The 25,048-nt window shown below is 34.0% G+C and overlaps 1 pseudogene; it reads right to left on the bottom strand.

Annotated features, from left to right (window-relative positions):
- Positions 1–5,046: 5,046 nt before the first annotated feature.
- Positions 5,047–10,107, bottom strand: LOC139868537 (diacylglycerol O-acyltransferase 2D-like; annotated as a pseudogene).
- Between the last annotated feature and the right edge of the window lie 14,941 nt (positions 10,108–25,048).

Raw genomic sequence — 25,048 nt, 5'->3', positions numbered from 1 at the left:
AAATCATGACCCAATGCCCCGAATTTCATACACCTCTTTGTCAAATTAGTGCAAGGACTCGTATGTGTTGATTCACAACCGTTGCACCACCCTTTTTGTCTAAAGCTACCACTACTCTGGGAAGAATTTCCCTTCTATTAACTACCATAAGATTTCTTAGACTTGATACTACCCTGACTTATTGTCTGTTTTGGCGGTGGCACTGGTTCACTTTGACTGTCCCTGGTTGGTTTAACATCTCCTTCTACCATTTTGTCTAAAGCAAAAGCTTGCAGTAACGAAGTTGCCATTGTCACAAAAGATCTAGATTCTGGAAAAATCATTTCTACAAACTGGTCAATCTTTGATTGTTCATCAGGGAGCCATTGTTGTACAATATGAAGCTTGGCGGTGAATTGCTTAATAACTTCATCAATTGTCATATGTCTGGTCATCTTTAAGTTCATAAATTCCCGCTTCATTCTTGATATCTCATAAGGGGTGCAATACTTTTCGCACACCTTAGCCGCAAATTGTTCCCAAGCCACATAGTTTAACATTTTCCTTGACATCTGAGAAGTTATTGAATCCCACCAACCCATCGCCTTTTTCTTTAACAACCTACTAAAATACGTTACACGTAACTCCGGCTCACATTGACAGGTTTCCAATGCTCGGTCCACCTTGCGTAACCAAGTAAAGGTTTCAGTCAGATTAGAACTCCCGACATATTCTCAAGGCTTACAGTCAAGAAATTTCTTGAAATTACACTTTTTCTTGGTTTCAGTTGCTGGTGGCTGCCACATTCGAATCACGTAACGATACATAACTTGACCTGGATTTTGGTATCCCTGTTGAGGCTGTGACTGGTGATGTGGTGGAATCTCAAATTGTGGGAAAGAAAATGGAACTTGGAACTGTTGTGGTTGTGATGAAGTTCCTCCTGATATAGACCCAAAATGAGGTACAGAAAACCCTGAAGGTGCAGTATCATCATTACCCGTTACCGTACCCTTAGGGACAATACTTCCTAACTCAGCTACCCGATCTCAGGCTTCTTTTAATTAACTCTCAATTCGCTGTATGTATTCCTGTTGATCATTATCTAAATCTCCTCCTTCTGTTACAGCTCTGAAGATTCTGGGGGTAGGTGGAGCTTGAACATTCTGTCACTCGTCATCCATCTTTTACCTGTACTACACACCATCTAACAAAATCTAAGTGGATAATCGGTTAGCACCTACAGACTATCAGGCAATTCTCTATATTCACTTAGCTTGTCCCCCAAGGATATGTTTGACACACTGCCGAAGGTCTGGGAACATGACATCCATGTGTACACGTTGCCAAACCTACGCTCTGATACCAACTTGTAACACCGCCCATTTGGTCATAAATACACAGCGGAATCTTTATACATATAAATATTACATACCCATAACTAAGTTTTACAATGCCACACGGTTATTATAAATCATCTGGTGTTACATTAAATAACTATTCTTAACATAAACGTTTTAAGAAAAAAGACATCAGAGTTGGTCCTTCAAACATATCCAGCAATAACGAGCTCCTCTCAACCCTTAGCATGCAAGCCTACCTGCAGGGGAGGAAGTAAGGGGTTAGCACAAGATTAAGTGAATGGTAGAGTCCTAACTGGTATAAACATATAACATCAATCTAGCCAATACACAAACAAGCTCACGATAACAAGAGGATCAACGGTCTGGCCGGGCCTTTAAATCCCTACTGGTCAGGCTGGAGTGTATCGATAGTTCCCTATTACTGTCTCCCTCGCATAGTATCCGGATGCAGGGGGTGCATCATTCAACTATTCTACACGAACAGTAACTCCTGAACTAGAAATACTCATTCCTACCTCTTGCCTAACTTAGAGTTGGATAGAGTTTATACCATTCTTAACAGCCCCACATGTAAGCCTGTTACCGCTAAACCCGCAGTCGAAAATATCAATCACCGTACTACTAAACCCGTAGCCTACATCTAGGGTGGACACAACAAGTCACATAATAATAACACAACATATAATACGCTAACAATTCAGGTGATTAAGACAAGGCAACAGTAGCATAACCCGCTACTAAACACTTATAAACGTTAGGATAGTCCCACTCACCTGAAACACTGTAAGAACTCAGAAGTCTAATGTTACTGAGACTTCTCCTTTTGTTTATCACCTGATATAATAAGATTCCGAGTTTGTATCACTTTCATGTATTAATATACAAACACTTAAGAACTTAAACAATTGATTTGTCAACCGTACGAGTGACACTCACTCGCACATTTGAGAATTCTCAACCGTGCAGTTGACACTCCACTTGTACGGGTGATCCTTGATCAAATATCTAACACAAAAACTAATCTGTACGGTTGACCACACGAGTAACCAGTGACTCGTACGAGTCACAATTCAGTTGTACGGTTCAACCATTTCATTTAAACAGTCCAAGTACCAGCTCACTCGCATGGTTCACCATACGGTTGACCTTCCAACCGTACGAGTGATGTCTCACCCGTGCGAGTGATGAAGAACGGCAGCAGCAGTTGCCATGACGGGTTTCAACTCAAAAATCACTATTTGTGATGTCTTTTGGCCAATTGCTTGCTCACGAAGCATTATGACGTTTATAGATCACATAGCATATTAATGTATAAAATGCAAACGTATGATTACTACTTATTACGTGCATAATACATACATATTAAAAACACGATATTTTAAAGAAAACACGATATTTCGAAAGTAACGTTTTTTTTTGCTGATTTTTCTCTTCTTTATTTCTATCAAAATCAAATACTGACACAATGATGCATTATAGTGTTTTATTTAATTTTCCCCAAGAAAAAAAAATATACCTAATGGCCTCTGTGTTGCGGTGGAACATTTTAATATCTTTTAGAAAATTAATGTTGAGCGAGAATTGAGAAAAAAATTGTAAACAAGAAGAAAATAAAAGCTGCAGGAGGACTCGAACATGTCTTTTCCATTACAAACTTATGAACTTATCACTTGATCTAGCCATTTAGCTGATATAATTTGTTTGGTTTATTTATAACACACACACACACACATACACACACACACACACACACACACACATATATATATATATATATATATATATATATATATATATATATATATATATATATATATATATATATATATATATATATATATATATATATATATATATATATATATATATATATATATATATATATATATATATATATATATATATATCCAAAATGTTCCCTTAAAAAAAGGTAATCTTTGGTCTTACCATATTTCACATGAACACTTTTTCTCTTCAAACTCCACAGCCACCTTTACTGCTTCTTTGATAAGTTGATTGAACCTTGAACACACCTTGTTGTTCGTTGTAACATGTTGTTCTGTATCTTTGGTGCCACCTTCACACACACCTTTCTGTTTTCAACATGTTCTTGGAACATTTCCAAAAACCAAGACCAACTATCGTTAGTTTCTTCATTAACTATTGCGAAGGCAACAAGCTACTATTGTTCTGGAACACCATTCCTTTTGTAATATAATCGGTCTCTGTATTATAAAAAATCCATGAAGCTTGTTGGTAATCTTCGAATGGAAAATTATTACTATGCTCACCTTCATTAACAACCCCGAAACATGAAACTGGGGCTTGCTCTGGATTTGGTTCCACTTCCTCTTCTATACCTTCGTCACCAGAAACATTCTCTTCAACACTATAGTGAGAAACTATACCGTCGCTTACAGTTGACATACCATCATATGAGTCTACTACATTTTGTTCTTCATCTAGTCGTTGATGTTCTTCATCAACAACTGTTGACTGGTTGTGAGATGTTGATGGACCACCTTCCACAATTTGAATAAGATCTATAAAACCTGAACTTTGTGCGGTTGGAAAAACTTCCTCACACTGAATTTCAATTTGAGCCTGATAGGTTTGATCATTCTGAGAAATAAAATAAATTTTTTCCAAAGTGTAATGGTTGGTAAGTTCATTTTTGCATTCATTTCCATTGAAAAGCACCCACAAGATCATTTCCAACGTATGTGATCTTTGATCAGCCCCTACATAATTATAAGACTTTTGGTTTAACTGCATATAGTTAACCTTGGTGTTCAATACAAAGCTCCTTCTATTTGTTGTGTTATCACTAGTAAGCCAACCATTTTGAAAAGAAATTTGGCCTCCCCCAAAAAATGAACCTTAAACGGACGAATTGTAGTCATTTTTTGAATGTAGGATTAGTGTTTATTGTAATTTCAAGGGATGATTTTGTTGTTGTATGAAACTCAGTTTGATGTGTTTGAGATGTAATTGTGTTCTTTGTGATGTTGTGTTTGAATTGAAGATAATGGTGTTATAAATAAATGTAAAAAGTATTAAATCTGATCATGACAAGGTAGGGTTTCAGTCCGTTATTGCTGGTAGTGTAGACTGTAAAACCGGAGTTTGAAAATCCGGTTTTACTTTTTTTTCTGCAAATCCGGAGTTTTAAACTCCGGTTTAGGGTTTCCGTGTCAGAAAATTGATACTAAAGTGCCATGTGTGCAAAAAGGGACGAATTTGAAGTTTGAAACTTCGGTTTTACCAAAACTAGAGTTTCAAACTCCGTTTTTCCTATTTTTGTAAAAAAAAAAAAATTTCTATATTTCTTTTTTTGAATACAATGTAAAAAAAACACTATTTAAAAAGAAAATCTAACCTGTATAGTAGTAAGAATATTCGCTCTCAAGTAATATGAACAAGAAAAACCTCATTTGTTTAAAGGACTTATGTGACTATAGGTTGTAGTTTAGTTTAAGACAAGGCATCATAACAAATACGTAACAAGTGAACCTCCAGATAGCTAGAAACAGAACCCGGTATATAAATGCTTACATATTGACGGAATATTTCAAATGTTGTATGTTTGTACGATCGAAGTGGTATACAAGTGGTTACCAACTTTTGACTTTTATTAAACACTTGCTGTTACAATGTTGTCCAAATTTCATTCAAAGCAGAAATGTTGCTCTAGAATAAAGATTCAAATAATTCTTAACTGAAGATCGGGATAACCGGCTCTTGCTTTGTGATTCTTAAATAGATCTTTAATTGCGTCCATATACTCTCTGTGCACTTCCGTAACCTACAGACCAATTTCATAATCAGATTCATAAAGCAACAACTCTTCATACAACATTTCTTTAATGTTTGTTTCCGAAAAATTGGGCCATCAATCACTTTTGTAAGATCAATCCTTTACCTCTTGATGTATGTACTCTTTTAGACAAACTATGTACTCCACAATACATTTCTTGTCTCTGAGCAGAGTTAAACGGGTAACTGGATGAGGTTTGCTTTGTTCAGGACGCGACCTAACTAGGTTATCCCGTAACCATGTCCTACCATTTCTATAGCTATCTCATGATACGTTTCTAGTAAGGTTATCATTTATAGGCATTCTTATTTTGAATCACATCAGGTTAAGCACATAGTACCTCTTCCATGGTATAGTAGGCATTTTATTTTCCTTAAAATATATCGGTTTACCAACAACCACATGCACCGGTTGGCTGTAAGGTATAGGAGACCTGCAGTTAAATAACCACCAAACCATTAAATAATGCCGATTACGACCATTTTGGATCTACCAACTATGAAATACACTCACCCTAAAATACCCCAAAAAATTACGGGAGTGAACTTTATAGCCCGAGCGAACTTGAGGAATAATGTACCTTTTGGCTTCCACCAATTGTATACGTACGACTGCAGCATGCAACATATGGTTAAACCATAATAGAATAATTAAACAAGCCAGGATGCATGAAAGGGATTCATTTGAACGTAATATTACCTGACCGAAACCAAAAACTGGAACCAAGGGACTATTAGACTCCAATGCGATGCGTATAAATCCTTTTCTTGCTTTCAAAAACGCAATCTATCACACTTTCATGTCAGAACACCTATCCATATCTTAAATCCTTATCTATATCTTAATTAATCTTTGCTAAGTTAAATTCATTAATCATCTTCTCAATTTCAATAAATTCAGAATATTTCGAAAGGTGTACCTCACAATCATGCTCCATGTAAAACGTCTCTTGCGCTCCACCGGGTACGACCATGCAACTATAACCAGCTTTTAAAAGTGCCAAAGAGTTTTTTCTCGTTGCTGGCGTTAGTCCAAGCCATGTCCATATATGTCTCACAAACGGTGTATAAAATACCTAAGTTGATGTTAAATCTTGAATATTAGATATAAACCCAATTGAACTATATCATAATAATTTGAAACTCCTAAAGCATCAAGGTTAAAAATATCTTACAGCATTACTTGCAAGAACCTTTGTTTTAGGAAGAGGCATAAAACCTGTAAGATCTGACAGTGCGACAAGTCCAATTGTCCCAACCGAATGGGGCTCATACGCAATAACTGTATGCAAAGTCATGTATTTGTTAGAATACGAAACCAAAGGAGTACATTTCCTGATATAGTAAAAGTTGACTTGGATCAGAAGGGTTGACCTTCATCATTTCCAGTTTTAGCAAGACAAGTCAACGGTAACAACAGAAGGCACAATAACTAATCTCAACAGCTATTTCCTTATTTGTATAAGGGGTTCCAAAAGTATAATTGGATCCATCCTTCAAGTAGAATTAGCTATTTTAGTTCTTAGTGTATATAAACACATAGCTGCTTGTAATAATAGATTAACAAAAATTGTATCAATTCAATTTGTGATAAACAAAGATCAATACAATATCAAATTATCATTCTCTTATAGCGTTAACATGGTATCAGAGCTAACGGTATCGATTTTGTGATCAATATACTCGCTTATGTCTCAATCATCTACCATAAACACAGCTTCCATGTCTACAATTGATGGTAGCTCAGATCAAGCTGCCATGTCAATTATAGACGGCAGCTCAATATATGATGAAAGGAGTTACCTGGAAGTTCTCTGTCATCCTTCAACCATTGCCGAAACAGAAACCGTCATGATAAACCATCAAAAACCACCACAACCGCTAAATTGTGTTTACTGTGGCATGCTACATCACACAATAATCCAATGTTTTCAGCTAATCGGGTATCCCAAATGGTGGAACAAACAGAAACATGGTAGAATGGTAACAACACTAGCAGAAGCTGCCGGCGGCAACCATAAGGTCACCTGCAACGGCTGCTCTGGAACCACCAATCGATCTACAAGAAGAATGGCCACTTCACCAATTTGATGTGAAGAATGCCTTTCTACATGGCGAACTAAAGGAAGAAGTCTATATGGAAGCCCCTCCAGGATTCTCCGAAAACTTCAAAAATGGGGAAGCTTGTCGACTTAAGAAAGCATTATATGGGTTAAAACAATCCCCACGGGCTTGGTTTGGGAGATTCACACTGTTTATGAAGAAATATGATTTTAAACAAAGTAACTCGGATCATACACTCTTTTTTAAACGAAATAAAAATTTAGTTACATGCTTAATCATTTATGTTGATGATATGATAATAACAGGAAATGATAAAGAGAAAATTTTTAACTTAAAAATGAACTTATTTAAAGAATTCGAAATGAAAGACTTTGGCAGACTTAAATATTTTTTGGGGATTGAGGTATTACAATCCCAACAGGGAATATTTATCTGTCAAAAGAAATATGTTCTTGATCTTCTTGCAGAAACATGTATGATTGATTGCAAACCAGTTGATACTCCAATGATTCCAAACCAAAAGTTATATATGGAAGACGAAGCTGATCTTGCTGACAAAGGGCAATACCAAAGGATGGTGGGAAAACTCATCTATCTTGCTCACACTCGGCCAGATATAGCACATGCAGTTGAAGTTGTGAGCCAGTTTATGCATCAACCACAGGTTCACCATATGAAAGCTGTAATGAGGATCATCAGATACTTAAAGAAAACAGCAGGCAATGGAGTTGTATTCAAAAAGAATGGGCACCTTGAAGCACAAGTTTATACGGATGCAAGTTGGGCTGGAGAAATAGGAGATAGACGATCAACTTCAGGTTTCTTCACAATGGTTGGAGGAAACTTAGTTGCGTGGAAGAGTAAGAAACAAAAGGTTGTTTCCTTATCAAGTGCTGAATCAGAATTTAGAGGAATCGTAAAGGGAGTAGTGGAAGCTTTATGAATTCGAAAACTCTTGACAGAAATAGGATTCCCTCCAAAAGAAGCTATTCAGATCCTCTGCGATAATGAAGCAGCAATCGCCATATCAGAAAATCCAGTTCAACATGATCGAACAAAACATGTTGAAGTGGATAGACATTTTATCAGAGAAAAGTTAGATAACGAAATTATCTCACTTCCATCAATCAGATCAGAAGACCAGCTAGCCGACATCCTCACCAAATCAGTTAACGGAAGACTCTTTAGTGAAGTTCTTAGCAAGTTGAATATCGGAAACCCCACTATTCAACTTGAGGGTGAGTGTTAGAATACGAAACCAAAGGAGTACATTTCCTGATATAGTAAAATTTGACTAGGATCAGAAGGGTTGACCTTCATCATTTCCAGTTTTAGCAAGACAAGGCAACGGTAACAACAGAAGGCACAAGTAGCTAATCTCAACAGCTATTTCCTTATTTGTAAAAGGGGTTCCAAAAGTATAATTGGATCCATCCTTCAAGTAGAATTAGCTGTTTTAGTTCTTAGTGTATATAAACACATAGCTGCTTGTAATAATAGATTAACAAAAAATGTATCAATTCAATTTGTGATAAACAAAGATCAATACAATATCAAATTATCATTCTCTTATAGCGTTAACAGTATTAACAATGAAAATTTCTCAATTAGAATCAAGAACATAATGTAGTTAAATACCATAAGCTTGATCGGGCTTGAAAGCTTTATGATCCTCTTCATGTAAAGTAACAGGGAAAAAACCTACAGCGTGCTTGCATATAAACCTGAGAATGAGATACATATTCATTCATTAACTTAGTAAAATCGAATAAACAATCAATAAGTGTCAGATTTAATTGCCAAAAACATTATATGAATTTCGATCATGCCACCTTGCCAAATTTTACATCAGAAAAATAGCCAAGTACTAAAACAATTGAGTTCAATTCGTCCTCTGCAATTTCACATTAAGGACATTGTTTGAAGCAAGAATGAAGCTAGCAGAGTTGAAAAATACAAGCAAGCTCGGTCCGGAGTGGGAAGCCGCATACATTATGGTTGATGCTAGTGACTGAAGTTTATTGAATAATCAGGTTATTTCTGATCATACAATCTTAGTTATTGCATTATTACACTCTAACTTAATCTGGTTAAGTGCAGGACTTGTAATGCGACAAGGTTCGTTAGAATAAGGATCAGCGGTGGAATGATTTAAAGGATCGAGGAACTGAAGCTGTCAAGATGATTTTAGAAGGTCCAGAGAGAAAATATGCATCAAGTATTTGCATATGCATATTATGTATTAAAAAAAAAAAAAAAAAAGAAGAAGAAGAAGAAAAGGAGATAAATTACATTCTTTACATTTCAGAAAAAAATAATAATAATATACTGTAATACTATTACTATAATATATAAATATAAATATTATTATTATTATTATTATTATTATTATTATTATTATTATTATTATTATTATTATTATTATTATTATTATTATTATTATTATTATTATTATTATTATTATTATTATTATTATTATTATTATTATTATTATTATTATTATTATTATTATTATTATTATTATTATTATTATTATTATTATTATATATGATGATGATGAAAAAAGTATTAACCTGCCTAAAGCTCTGCCCCATGTGCTGCTCTCATTAATCGGGATCACAATTAAAATTACAAGCATTCCCAGCACCCTGCAAAACAAATACAAAGTTTAAAGCAACAAACACAAACAAATACAAATACAATAAAAATACAATATAACGACTTACAGAATGAAATTATGCAGTTGGAGAAAAAAGAAAGAAACGAGAATGATGACAGCATTGAGATGTATGCAACCGAGCCACATAATCATAGCAACTATAGTAGGAAACAGTGGTTGTCTTTGTCCGATGAACTCGACTCCGTTGGTCTTAGGTGGTGGCATTGTCATCGGATGAGTAGTACGAAAAATTTTGAAGGTGTAAAATAATAGCGGGGAAATTAAAGACAAAGTTAGTTGAGCAATCCACCAATTTAAGGCTACAACACTTACTTGTATAGAGTACCTATTTATATGTATTTATCATAGAATATATAGAATTAAAGATATATGGATATGGATTCGAAACGATAAGATAGGTGGTATGTCATAAAGTTTCATTATTATTACGTTATAGAGGTAGGAGTGGAGAAGTTCAATCAAATTCCATGTTTCGTCGAAATTTCATGTTGGGAGCACGCCCATTGATTACGCTTAAATCTTTTCTAAATTCGTGCGTTTTATAAACGAATACAACCGAACCTCAAACAACAATGATATGAACTAAGTGAACTTGAAAATGTGCCACCAAATAACACCCAATGAATGGGCATCCAAATAACATATCCTTGAGATAATCAAACGTGAAGTTTGAACTGACTTGAGAAATACCATCCAAGAATTCTATTATTGCCTCATTTATATGAACAAACTAAACTGCTTTACTACCCCATTACTAGCATATCTAGCCTTTAAAGCAAACTGAAACTAAGCGATCTCAATCTAACTAACTACTCCGTATCAAACTTGATCACTTCAGGGTAAATTTCAGTGTACTACTAGTTAAAGCCACCTAAGTGTATATATTCTCGGATAGGAGAATGATTGTCTACATCTCACCTCCTCCACATATACCGCTTAAGTGGTATTGAGTTTTGTTGTTATTGTTACTAGTTAAAGCCATTTATAATAATCGTACATATAATATATGTAAGATTTATGCGCAATATAAAATACATAACTATATGACTAATTCATTTGAGTTTTCGGAATCATACATATACGCATAAACGTCATTTATTATAATGTATATATTTATTTATGGTGTATACTTATATATATTATTATACAATTATACAATAGTTGAGAAACAAAATAGAGTTAATCTTAAATTAATTGACTTGTCTAATTAATTATTGGACTCATGAATTAACTTTATTAGTTAAGTCCATTAATTTGTTAACACAAGCCTAATATATTTAAGATATCTATTTAAGTATAATTAATTATAAACAGAAGATTAATTAACTATTAGTTTGGCCGATGATCAAGCATAAAATGGTTCAAGGAGTTCGGTTCATGCGAGATCAACAATAAAGGAGGATTTAAGGGGTCCTTGAGTTTAACAATCCGGTCCGGAGTATCGTGAATAACCCTCATACGAGATGATGATCTCAGAAAAGGTGGTTAAACATGACCCACCATCATTCGGGTTAGCCGGAATTGATGCTTCAAGGGCGATGTTAGGATTTATGTTGTATAAACGTTACATGAAATCGCAAAGTGTGTAGAAAAGCTATTCTGGTCGCGCAGGTTAGCTGGAGTGATGAATGTGATCGAGAGTGATTTTTTGGTAAAGTGGAATATGACTCCTAAGTGATGATTTTTATGGCTCGAGTTGCATCTATTTATACATGTGAGCTTTTGTCCCTTAATGCAGCGTAAAGGGACAAAAGGACATGCCGGTGCCACATCGTATTGTCTTTGTTCTTTTATTCCAAAAAGTTGTACAAGTGCTGCCATTATTTTAGTGTAGACCCTTTAAACCCCGCTGTCCTTTTCTGTCCGTCCTGCGATGTCAGGATCGTATCGTCCTGACACAGGTGTCATTTCTTCTTTAGTGTCGCCATAGTACATTTTTAGCCTAGTGTTATGCCATTTAAATGGCGCCATGTTTAAACTGTGCGGATAATGTTGCGGCCGTTTTATTAAGGCATAATCAGATGGCGCGTAAGCAAGCGTATAGAAGCGGTCTTGTGCTATTATAAAGGGCGATGCGTGCCATTTTGATATTGCGCAATAGATGTGCAGCTATGCGCATCATTAAGTCCCCCTCCCCCAGTTCTATATTACGCGCAATTTATTAGAACTCTAATTATGACATACAGTGCGCTAAAGTGGTACATTTAATGCTAGGGTGGTTTTTACGGCTTGTCAGTCTGGCAGGCATGGGAGACAGTCAATTTAACCGTCACCCTCGCACGTTTACTGTCGCCTGTCAGTTTTACCTCCACTGAATTTGTGACACGTGTACGACTGTGACGCGTTTTCCTTTCTTCCACGTTTCCCATTCAAAATTTTCCTATAAATACCCCATTTACTTCTTCATAAAATCTTTTACCGCCTACACATCTTCTCTCATTCTTTCCTCCGTGCATTCGAGCCAACGCCTTCACGAATTGCTTCACTTGCTCCTTTTTCGATCAGGTTAGAGCTTTATCACTCACCCTTCTTTATATAAAATCATGTCTTCTTCTACTTTTGTAACTGAAAGAAAAAATGTCGATGAGGTCTCTTCTGTGATCACTCGTAAGGATCTGGAGGAGATCATGGAGATTTATCCTCCTCTTCGCGCTTTAAACTCCATTCCCCCTAGGCACATGCAACGTGCCAACGATCCTCCTACCAATAAAATTTCCATATACTCGACGATGATGAAATATGACAACCTTCGCTATCCCCCCCCCCCGAATTCTTTTTATCTGTTCTTCATCACTTGTGTATCGGCGCTGGGCAGCTTCACCCATATAGCGTGTGCCGCATATCTCTCTTCGAGATGTGGTGTAGGGCGCAAAACTTTGCCCCTACCATAAACATGTTTAGGAACGTTTATTCCTACCAGCTACACGATAATAGCTGGTTCTCATTTAGGGAGCGTGTAAAGTTCTTCCAGCCGACCAAGGCTGGTATGTGTGAAAAGTGGAAGAATTCCTTCTTCTACATCGACAACACCTTTATCCCCAACTCTCGCGCAAATGCGCGCGAATGACACTCCAGTGTCAATAAGGACTTAAACAAGAAGCCCACCATGACACCCGACGAGGAGCGCATATACAACCTCTGCAAGGGCAAGCAACTTCTGGTGCGTATATACGCGACCGACATTCTACGTGTCGGTCAAGTGTGCACTCATCCTGCTATCGCGCCTGTCTTGATGTATCATGGGGCAGGGTATAACAGATAGCGCATGTTGCTTTTGTAATTAGTAATTTAGATATTTATTTATTGCGTGTACTAACCTTATTTTGTGTTTATTTTTCAGTCATGCTGATCCTTAACGTTCTTGAGGACGAGGATCTCGATGAGATCACTGCCGCCCATTGAGGCGAGGAGGTTGAGGGATCTCAACCTGAGGGAGATGCCATCCCTTCTACCGGCGTAGAGGCCAATGTTCCTTCTACTGGCTCCGAGTCACATGCGCCCGAGGGGGCGCTCATTCTGAGGAGGAGGGGGTTTCATGTGATGACCCGGGAATTTTCGACTAAATTTAAACTTAATCTTTATATGATTTCGACACGATAAGCAAAGTCTGTAAAGTTGAGTCTTAAAAATTTTGGAAACTGTTTACATGAATTCAATTGACCATCGACTGTCTCCGACGATTCACGAACAAACTAATAGATACATATATGTTTAAATGTATTAATATATATAATAATATGTAATATCAATTTTAATAACAAGTTAAAATATAGTTGATATATAATATCATTAATATTTCATTATTAATATAAATATTAATATTTAATGTTAATATAAAATTTGAAACATGTGATTTACTAAATTAATAATAACATTATTATTATTAATATTATTATTATACCAATGTTGTTAATGTTATCATATTATTTTTATTACCATTAATATTATATCTATTATTAATATTATTAGTATTATTATGATATTATTATTTTTATCAATTCTATTACAATTATTATTATTAGTATTCTAGGCATATCACTATAAATCTATGTATACTAGATTGATGTTATAATTATGACCGATATAGGTGAATTATATATTACTGTGTTTACTTTTCAGTGCCACTATCTTATAATATATTTATACAATTACATATTCGATTACATCAATCATTTTTCTTAACTCATTCGGAAATTGAGTGAATGTTACTGTTGTTAGTCGAATTTCTTATCCACTATCATTTCTTTATATAAATAACATATACACATGTTATAATGAATCACTATCTTTTTCCCCATATATATATATATCATAATATATACACATGCATATCGATACATCTTAAACCATCAAACCCATACACAAACGATCACCAAGAAGCACCCATTCGACCCCAACCTCAACTCACCATCGAACAACACACTTGTGTTTCTATTTCTATTTTGGTTCAATACCATCATCACCACCAAAACAACTATAGAACTGCGACATCAAGTTGCTATCACGAACGAAACCCACATTCAACAAAACAATTAAATTCGATTACCTTGCACCTGTTTCATTACCATTACTCATTAACACCATCACCACAAGAATAACGTCACGTAAGGTCATCACAATTCAACAAGCTTTATGATACCTTTTGTTCACTATTAAAAACTGAACAAACTAACCACCACCGGTTAACCCAAGAACAAAACCCATTACCACCAATCACACAAATTGCTTGTCTTTTGTTCCTTTACTTATTTAACTTCAATCAGCACCACAAATGACCCTTGTTCCTACCTTCTGTCACGAACGAGAAAGATCACCACAACCTGCTATTGCTACTGTTTAGCTTCGGTTCCTTGTTCCACAAAACCCAACGGCCACCACTAACATATCACCTTCATCATATCAGGTGATCATCGAACAATCTATCTCCTTTTGTATTATACTGCTATGCTTATTTCTGTTGACGAACCAAAACACTATTATTGCTCATGTGTGTTTTGTTGATAGGAAAGGTTTCATCGAAATTCCTTTTTGCTCCTACCGTTCGAGATATTTATTTCTAAACCAAACCCCACATTAATTTTAAGTGCATGGCACTGTTGCCTTTTCCTTTTTGTATTGCCCAAACAAACAACCTTTTGACTTGAATTAGTGGAGAGGTTAGCAAGAAGGACCCCCCATCCATGTTATATATTTATTTACGGAGTATGAAATTTGTTTTCAAGTTAATAATGGATATAGTATAATGGATCCACTAGCTCCTTTTAAAGATGATAAATAATTAAATAAACAGATTAGATAGGGATGTTGGGAAGCTGGCTATTAAACTATCGGGCATCAACGGATCGACTAGTTACGCGGGACTAGAATATTTTTTTTTCAAGCCGCAGGCCTTTAAATGAGGTGTTGGACTGAAGAGCCATCGTGAATCTGTTGGGCCGAGTATTTATTCAGCTGGAACGAGAGTTATTGGGCCTTTACAAACTGTCTCCATAAAACCATGGATACTACGGCTACAACTTCATAATGTATTCCTGTTTGATCGTGAACCACCTCAACCATCTTCGTGATTTACCTCCTTGCTCCAATCGAATAACACCCAACCTGCGAATTTCTTTTGGTGCTGTGACAGTTTAAAAACCCAACCATCACAAATTTCCCTTTTGTTATTTGCTGTACCTTTCCATTTCTGTTTCTGTGTTAATGACGAAGATGTTGGGAAGACAATGATCATGATACTGTAATGATGAGATGATGGTTATGATATTTGAATGATAAAGATAATGATATTAAAGAGTTGATGATGTCTCATTGATGTGGATTAAGATGAAATGATGGTGATAATTCGTTAATTAAGAATGATGATCGTAATAATTATGATGACTGTGATGATAATTACAATGATGAGTTATGATTCAATGATAATGAAAAATCGAAGCATGATGATGAAGTTGTAAGTAGGTTTTGTAGGAGAAGAATAAAGAAGCGTAATATATACGGGTTATATTTATTTCTGGGTATTATAAATCAGAAAACGGAAAATAGCCCAACGGTATAGGAGTGTTGATGGGTATCGAGAGGTCTAGAGTTCGAGTCTTGCACCAGCCATTTTTTTTAGAAAAAGTTTTATGAGGTAGTTACTCTCATTTATTATTATTATTATTATTATTATTATTATTATTATTATTATTATTATTATTATTATTATTATTATTATTATTATTATTATTATTATTATTATTATTATTATTATTATTATTATTATTATTATTATTATTATTATTATCATTATCATTATTATTATTAGTTTTAGTATTATTATGGTTATAATTATAATTATTGTTGTTATCAAGATTGTTATTATTATGGTTTTTATTGTTATTAATTAGTGTTATTTTTACTAGTACTATAATTATTATTAGTATTATAAATATTATTATTATTATTATTATTATTATTATTATTATTATTATTATTATTATTATTATTATTATTATTATTATTATTATTATTATTATTATTATTATTATTATTACTAATAAATGTGTATTTATAAAAGTTATCATCTAGTATTAATATAATGTTAGAAACAAATATGATTATTATTAAGATTATTATGAAAGTAACAAAAATTAATATTACTTTCATTAACATTAGTATTAGTATCACTTTTGTAACTATTAGTATTATTATTATTATTAAACAAATGTATCATTATTAACAATATCATTATTATTAACATTATCATTTTTAATAAAGTTATTATTATTATTAATAAATCATTAATATCATAACTATCATAAACAGTAAAATTAATATTTTTACAAGTATTATTATTAATATCATTATTATTATCACTAATAGAGTTATTATTAACATAAGTATATTATTAATGTTATTACCATTATTTTTACTAATATTAACTTAGTATAATTAGAACTACTGTTTCTCTAAACAAATGAAATACATACATAAATATATATATTTAACACATATAATATAACAAAATTTAATATTTCTATATACAAAAATGAACATATAAAACACATATATGTATTATTAACATAAAAATGAGATAACTAATACATACATACATATATATATATATATATATATATATATATATATATATATATATATATATATATATATATATATATATATATATATATATATATATGTGTGTGTGTGTGTGTGTGTGTGTGTGTGTGTGTGTGTTCAATTACAACTATGAATATTAATAAATATACAACTGATATAGGTTCGTGAATCCGAGGCCAACCCTGCATTGTTCAATATAGTCATATGTATTTTTACTACAAAATACATTAGGTGAGTTTCATTTGTCCTTTTTACTCTTTACGTTTTTGGGCTGAGAATACATGCGCAATTTTTATAAATGTTTTACGAAATAGACACAAGTAATCGAAACTACATTATATGGTTGAATGATCGAAATCGAATATGCCCCTATATAGTCTGGTAATCTAAGAATTAGGGAACAGAAACCCTAATTGACGCGAATCCTAAAGATAGATCTATCGGGCCTAACAAGCCCCATCCAAAGTATCGGATGCTTTAGTACTTCAAAATTTATATCATGTCCGATGGAGGATCCCGGAATGATGGGGATATTCTTATATGCATCTTGTTAATGTCGGTTACCAGGTGTTCAATCCATATGAATGATATTTTTGTCTCTATGCATGGGACGTATGTTTATGAGAAATGGAAATATGAAATCTTGTGGTCTATTGAAATTATGAAATGATTATTTTTGTAAACTAATGAACTCACCAACCTTTTGGTTGACACTTTAAAGCATGTTTATTCTCAGGTACGAAAGAAATCTTCCGCTGTGCATTTACTCATTTTAGAAATATTACTTGGAGTCATTCATGGCATATTTTAAAAGACGTTGCATTCGAGTCGTTGAGTTCATCAAGATTATTATTAAGTCAATTATGGTTGGATATATTATGAAATGGTTTGTATGCTGTCAACTTTCGTTGTAAAGAAAGATTGTCTTTTAAAATTGAATGCAATGTTTGTAAAATGTATCATATATAGGTCATGTACCTCGCGATGTAATCAACTGTTGCGAATCATTTATAATCGATATGGACTTCGTCCAGATGGATTAGGATGGGTCTCTACAGTTGGTATCAGAGCGGTGGTCTTAGCGAACCGGGTCTTGCATTAGTGTGTCTAACTGATAGTCGTTAGGATGCATTAGTGAGTCTGGACTTCGACCGTGTCTGCATGTCAAAAGTTTTGCTTATCGTTTTTGTCGGAAATCATCTGCTTATCGTCCTTAGGAAATTACCTACTCATTATTCATAGTCTAGACACGTTCTACTGCATTCACTGCATGAATAGTGTATAGACAAAATTCATATCTTAGCGTATCTGTTACTGTAGACCTTGCCTGATATCTCTCGTAAATTTCTCCGTAATTTAAGGGATCCTGGTACTATATATATCTATGCACAGTATGCATTAAGAATACATCCAATTATCAATTGCTGTCACTAAACTCTTCATACCAAAAATCTTTTCTGTGATCGCGTAAGATGGCCTCTACGAATCGACCACGTTCCTCTGACTCCGAAGACAGCGTGACAGGAGCACACCAACCAATCAACTACCGTGATTACTGGATAAAATGGGGGTGGGTTCACGACATACTCACCCTATGGAAAAGGGAAGAAGGTACTCCATATCATGAACCGAATCTACCACCTAACCTTGGAGTACTCGACCCGCTCACTGGCGAACCTGTTCGCAACACCGTTTATACCCTTTTTGCAAGAATTTTTCGTCTCGAGACTACCATTAACGGAACTAGAGAAGATATCCGACCTCTACCTCACATTGATAACCAAACAGGATTAGTAGAAGAAGTTAGAGAACTCCGAGCTCGAGTATTAACTTTAGAGAGCACAGTATACAATTTGCAAGCACCAGCAGTATCACCAACACCAGTAACATCACCAGCCTCTGCACCCATGGCACCAGTACCACCAACAACCCAAGTTTCAACAATCCATGCCTCAACATCTCATTCTGTACTTCGAGTATAATCATCGTTCTACGAATCGTTCTACATCATTTATCTTCGTTTGACATGGCGATTATGTAATCTCTAATGTTTTAGAGATTATATATTCTTATTCTAACGATAAATTAAATGAGTTTAATATCATATTGACTCATTAAATCCATGATTACATCTGAAGAAAATATATATGTATATATGTTTTCATAAAGATTGTAGTTAAAAAAAAAAATTTCTTTTGTACAAACTGTTAATGGTGAAAATATTTTAACGGGTGGTAATACCCGAAGAAATATTTAACTCTCATATTAACATGTTATACTGTACATTCTTCGAAGCTGATTCAACAGTCATTTACTATCCTACTTACATCCACAGATATACGTATCCGTTTACAGCAGAATAACCATTTTCCTTCAATTTCATATTTGGATTTTGACCTATCAGAATCCAACAAGTGGCATAATGAAGAAAACAATTGACAAAATAAAATTTGTTAGAAACAAACAAATTAACTATGAGGAATTTTGTTAATAATTCACGCTAACTGTTCTTAGCTAACTGATTACATTTTATATTATCGTAATTTAATTATCACAATTTACATTCTCGCAATTTTATTTATCATCATTTAATTTCTGTTATTTACTTTACGCACTTTATTTATCGTTATTTAATTTCTGTTATGTATTTTACGCACTTTAAATAACGGAACATGTATACAATGTTTTGACATATCATATCGACCCATCTATATATATGATTTGGAATAACCATAGACACTCTATATGCAGTAATGATCGAGTTCTCTATACAGGGTTGAGGTTGATTCTATAATAATATATATATAAGTTTGAGTTGTGATCGAGTCTTAGATATGTATACAGGTCACGACACATATTAATAAATTCAAATATTATATATTAAACTATTTATGAATTATTGGACTGTCAACTGTGAACAATCGACTGTGGACTAATATCATTGGATAATTAAAATGAATTAAAATATTGATCATAAGATATGAAACTAAACAATTCTTCAAGTTGCCACTTGATTTCATCTTAAACCTCATTTGTATCTTGATGATTACAATCTGCGTTCAAACTTTTCATGATTCTTGAAAACACCTCAATCGATAGGATGAATCAACCGCACTTCATTAACGGAAGGAAAGATTTATGCATATAGTTATGCACCTGAGAAACTCTCAGCAACAGAGTAAAAGTTTAACACGTAGCCGCGTCAGATCCTTTGGCATTTATTAGCAAAAATAACTTTGCGATCCCTTTTTAAAGTATTCAATTTTGTCACAGCTCCAGCAAGTCAACTTCGACTTTTCATTCGAAGTAACCTTACTATAATCCTGATATATACAATTACCCTTTTGATACCGGAGAATTCTTTTATATTCCACCATATTACCAGCAGACGTACCAGCAACCTCGTTGTTTTTTAGCTTAAATCTCTCTGATAAATCATTATATTTATTCATTGAAACCCTATCATATACTCATCCACATCTTATAACGAGAACTGCCATAACAATTACCGGGAACCAGCAATCAGTACTTTGAAAACTCACAGCATATCTACATCAACAGTTATATATATGACATTTATCTCTTAGAATTATGATCTCTCATTCTGAAATTCTGAAAAGCACTCAGTCACAAATCAATACTCTGAATGTTGAAAAAGCTGAATGAAGCAGCAGAAACTGTAGATAACCGTAAACGACCATAATCATCGAAAGTTTGATGATAAAGATTAGTATGTTGGAAAAGCTCAGAAAAGTTGGAATTGAAAAGCGGATTGAGCTAACCATAAAGGAAACCAAGGAGAAATACAAGTAACATACCCTAAATTCATAGAACCCAGATAAATCTAGATCCATTGAAATCTTTAGAGAATATCTTGCTCCGAAATCATGTTAAAATCTTGCGGAAAATCTTTCTCCATCAACCATCGAACTTAGAAATTCCAAAAAATATCATCATCAATATCTTCGATATTTCTGAAGATATTTTCATAAATATTCTCGTCCGAAATTATATATGTAACACCCCGTCAAAAATCCCTTTAACGAAATGTTAACTCTGGTCCCAGTGCTTGGCTTGACTTCTATGTAACAGCAATATTCTACAGCGGAAGCAATTAATACCTGAGAATAAAACACGCAAAACGGATCAACAACAATGTTGAGTGAATCTATAGGTTTTAGGTAAACAATACAGTATGTTTAAGAAATACATTTCGAAAACGATTATTAGTGAAAGACCACCAAGGTTCAATGTTTAAAAGTTAGACAACTCCGTGTCCCATTTTAAAAGTTTGTTGACACTACCATGTCAAGTTTCAATCATTTGTAGACAATACCATGTCAAGTTTCAAATATTCGTAGATAATACCATGTCAAGTTTTATCTCATTTGTTCGTAAACCACAGTTTTAAATAACATTGTATAGTATCTGAAAAACAGTTATCAGAAATATAGTTTAGTTTCCTTGACCACGAGATTTTACAAGTACAACTCCAAGTTGCGAAACGTTTGCATAATCTATGAGCACCTGAATACTAGCAATGACCCGAGTATAGAATCCACTATACTCGCCTTTACCTCATAAAATGTTATACACTTGTTCGAGTGTCTTAATGTTCAAAGTAAATGCACCACAGTTTTTATAGCGGGTGAGGTTGTCAACCTAACGGATCCGTCCATCTAAATTGTGCCTACACCGATGGTATTTAAAGTATTCAAGCTAGAGGCTTTGTGTACAAACTCAATATGCAGATATAGTACTCGTGTCAATACAAAAAGTATTTGATAATGTAAGTATAACAGCGTGTATTCTCATCCCTGAAAACATGTAAAAAGCGGGACTGTAGACTCACCTTTGAATAAAGCTCGGATTGAAAAGTGGACAATTTACTTGTACGGTTTATAGCCGAGTAATGCAACCTAAGTATATGTATTTAGGTTGGTCAATAAATATGTCTTAAACAAGTTTGGTTTCATAGTATAAGTTGTCTTATTGCTCGAATCGACGCGTTTCAAAGTAGAAGTCAACATACAGTCAACTAATTCATGCAAGTCAAACAAAGTCAACCGAAGTCAAACCGAAAGTCAAACTTGGTCAAAGTAGTCAACTAAATTCAACATCAGTAGGTTCATGTCAAATGTTGGTCAACATGTCAAACCTAAGTCAAACAACACGTTTTAGATCATAATTGGTCAATTTCACAATTTTAGTTTATCGTTGTGCACAAAGTTCATGTACATGTAGCAAACTTAGCATATTATCTCATAGTACAAAATTCAAGTAAACATGGAAAACTCCAGATCATAAGTATACTCAAAATCAATTCCAAAAAGTCTAGCCCGGGTCTCATACGATAATTAAAAGTCAGGAATCAGAAGGGATACATTTATGGTTTGCCAAGTCAGTTTCTGACCGCGCACTGATTTAGTTTTGGCTATAAGCGGAGGTAGAGACATGAAATTAATACAAGACCAGTGGCCATGGTTCAAGGACAAGTTAAACTAACACATATCAAAAGTGGAGCAATTTTTGTTTAGCCAATTTGTACAGTTTATTCGTGCAAGTTGAACATTCAGTTTTTCAGCTCAAATCAGAATTTACATAAAGTATGGCCCTATTGTGCCCACTGCATAAGGTTTCAGAGATTGACATAAACTAACAATAAGTCACATATCATGTTAAAATTCATATTCCAGAAGCTTACATGCTCATTCAATAAACACAATCAACAGAGTATAAAACATAGAGCAATTTACAGATTCGATTCTAGTTTCGCTAGTCACATTCGCACGCGATTACCCGAAGATATAGATACAATTAACCTATGATATCTACATGAAAGATGAAGTAATTTTTGTGTAAATTTCAAATATGTAAAGCTTTAAATCCAGAAGTTAACACATTTTATCATACAAGGCTGTTTTCATGCAAGTGCTGTATAAATCAACTTTTTCACTAAATCAAGCATATCTCAAGTTATACATAAGCAAACAACATGATATCCTAGTGTAACCTGAGTGTTTTTAAATTACCTATCCAATGGTATTAATTTCACAATCCAATTCGTGGTCTATCAAACCCAGAATTTCCGATCAATCACAAAAACACAACGTTAATTTCAATTGATCATAACTTGATCATCCAGAAACGAAATCAAGCGATTCCAAAGCCTAAAGTTAATAGTTTTTCGCAAGGATTCTGAATATCACATAATATCATACATTTAAAAAGTCAAAATTTACTGTACATGCAATAAACAATTCGGTTTTCGCATTAATCAATCAAAACGGGCAATTTATCGCATCTAGTATTCATCAAACATCAAGACTTGAGCAATAGACAACCTAATCCATGAAACTTTAACAAAAATCAGATTTTAAAGATTAGGATTTATGTAATTATACCTTTGATCACCAAATTAATGATACGCACGCGTAGAGAACGACGATCAGAGCAAGATTGATCAAACGAGTAAGAGCAAACAAGCAAGTTTGATGGTTGATTTGTGTGTGTGTATGTTTGATGTGAAGAAGAAGAGAGGGCGGAGGAATGAGCTGCATTTTTTATAGTTAGGATGGAATGAGTGGATTATCTAACTAGTTATTTAGTGCCTAAAAATCAAAAGTCAATAAACATGGGCCTAAACTAATTTGTCAACAAACATGGGCCTAAACTAATAGTCAACATGCATTGGCTACTCATGGAGCCAAGGATGATGAGGTATGAGGTCATGTCCATGTGGCCTCGGGCTCGGGTCTCGGGCTCGTTTTGTGTAAAAGCTCGTTCGCGCGTGGTTCATTTCGAGTGCCAATAACCGTACCGAATCTCCAGCACGTTAACTAGTCGTTGAAACAAAAGCACCGTGTTTAATTCATTAAGTAAATAATAAATTAAATTTCTTTCATAAGTTCAATAATTATTAACAATAATTATTCTATCGTTTTTCTGAGTTCCGTTAACTGAAAAGTTTTCTAGGCGATTAACTTTAATCGTGTCGTTTCTAGTTTAATTCGTCAACCGAATTAAGTTTACTAATTAATATAACATGTTAATTCAAGTAATCCACTAAGGATCAAGTACGCATTTAATTACTTTAAATACGAAAAGTTTCACATAGCCACTGTTAACTATTCAGAAAAAAAAATTCGGCGTATGGAAATCGTATGATTTAACTAACGATCGTCAAGTATTTAACGGAAAAGCTCGGGTTGTTACATTACCCACCCGTTATTGAAAATTTCGTCCCGAAATTTGGATGATGGCAGTTATTGATGAAAATAAAAATATTTTCGTATCATTAGAAATCCACGTTTCAACGTGAGCTTGAATTCTATAACGAAGTTTGCAAATAAAGTTTATACTTGGCTTGAATAGTTTGTCTTTCCAGACGTAAGCCTTCATAGATTCTTTTAATAAAAGAATTTGGTCATATACGAGTGTTTCGTCAAATAATATGATAAGATTAAATAATCTTTCGAGATCTCTATACGAATGGATTTCTAAGGTCCGTTCAGTTTCATAATGAATACGAGTTAAGTGTTTAGTATTTCTTATCATCAAGAATATGAATGAAATGATTCGGTTACGTGTAAAAATACGACTGAATATGTCAGTAATGGATGTATTGAAGTAATAGTTGTCTGCCTTGACTTTTCGATGTAATCACTATTGATTCTCCTAAATTTAAGGGATTTGAATATAATCGTTTGAAATCTATGAGATTTGGATCCCGGTAATTAAGGAAATTAGAATCCCTTTCTTTTTGATTTAATACGATTATCTTAATCGGCTGATGCATTGCTATGGTAAAAAGTTTTGATATAAATTAATCATCTCTTCGTCCTTATTTTCTCAACCTCAATCTTCTTACTTTCAAAATTCTATTTTCAAAAATTTTGTGAAGATGTTTCATCTGTTCTTGATTTTCATTACTATTTTGACTGTGTATACAGTCATTCTTTTTTTTAGTCTACCACCAGAAGAATCTCTGTTCTTCTATAATGCTCTAGGGGTGACATTATTTTTAATTCTACCACTCCTCTGTTTT

The sequence above is a fragment of the Rutidosis leptorrhynchoides genome, chromosome 9, assembly GCF_046630445.1.
Source record: "Rutidosis leptorrhynchoides isolate AG116_Rl617_1_P2 chromosome 9, CSIRO_AGI_Rlap_v1, whole genome shotgun sequence".
Lineage (NCBI taxonomy): Eukaryota > Viridiplantae > Streptophyta > Magnoliopsida > Asterales > Asteraceae > Rutidosis > Rutidosis leptorrhynchoides.
Note: the sequence above shows the minus strand (reverse complement) of the source record. Positions and strands in the feature narration are given on the sequence as shown.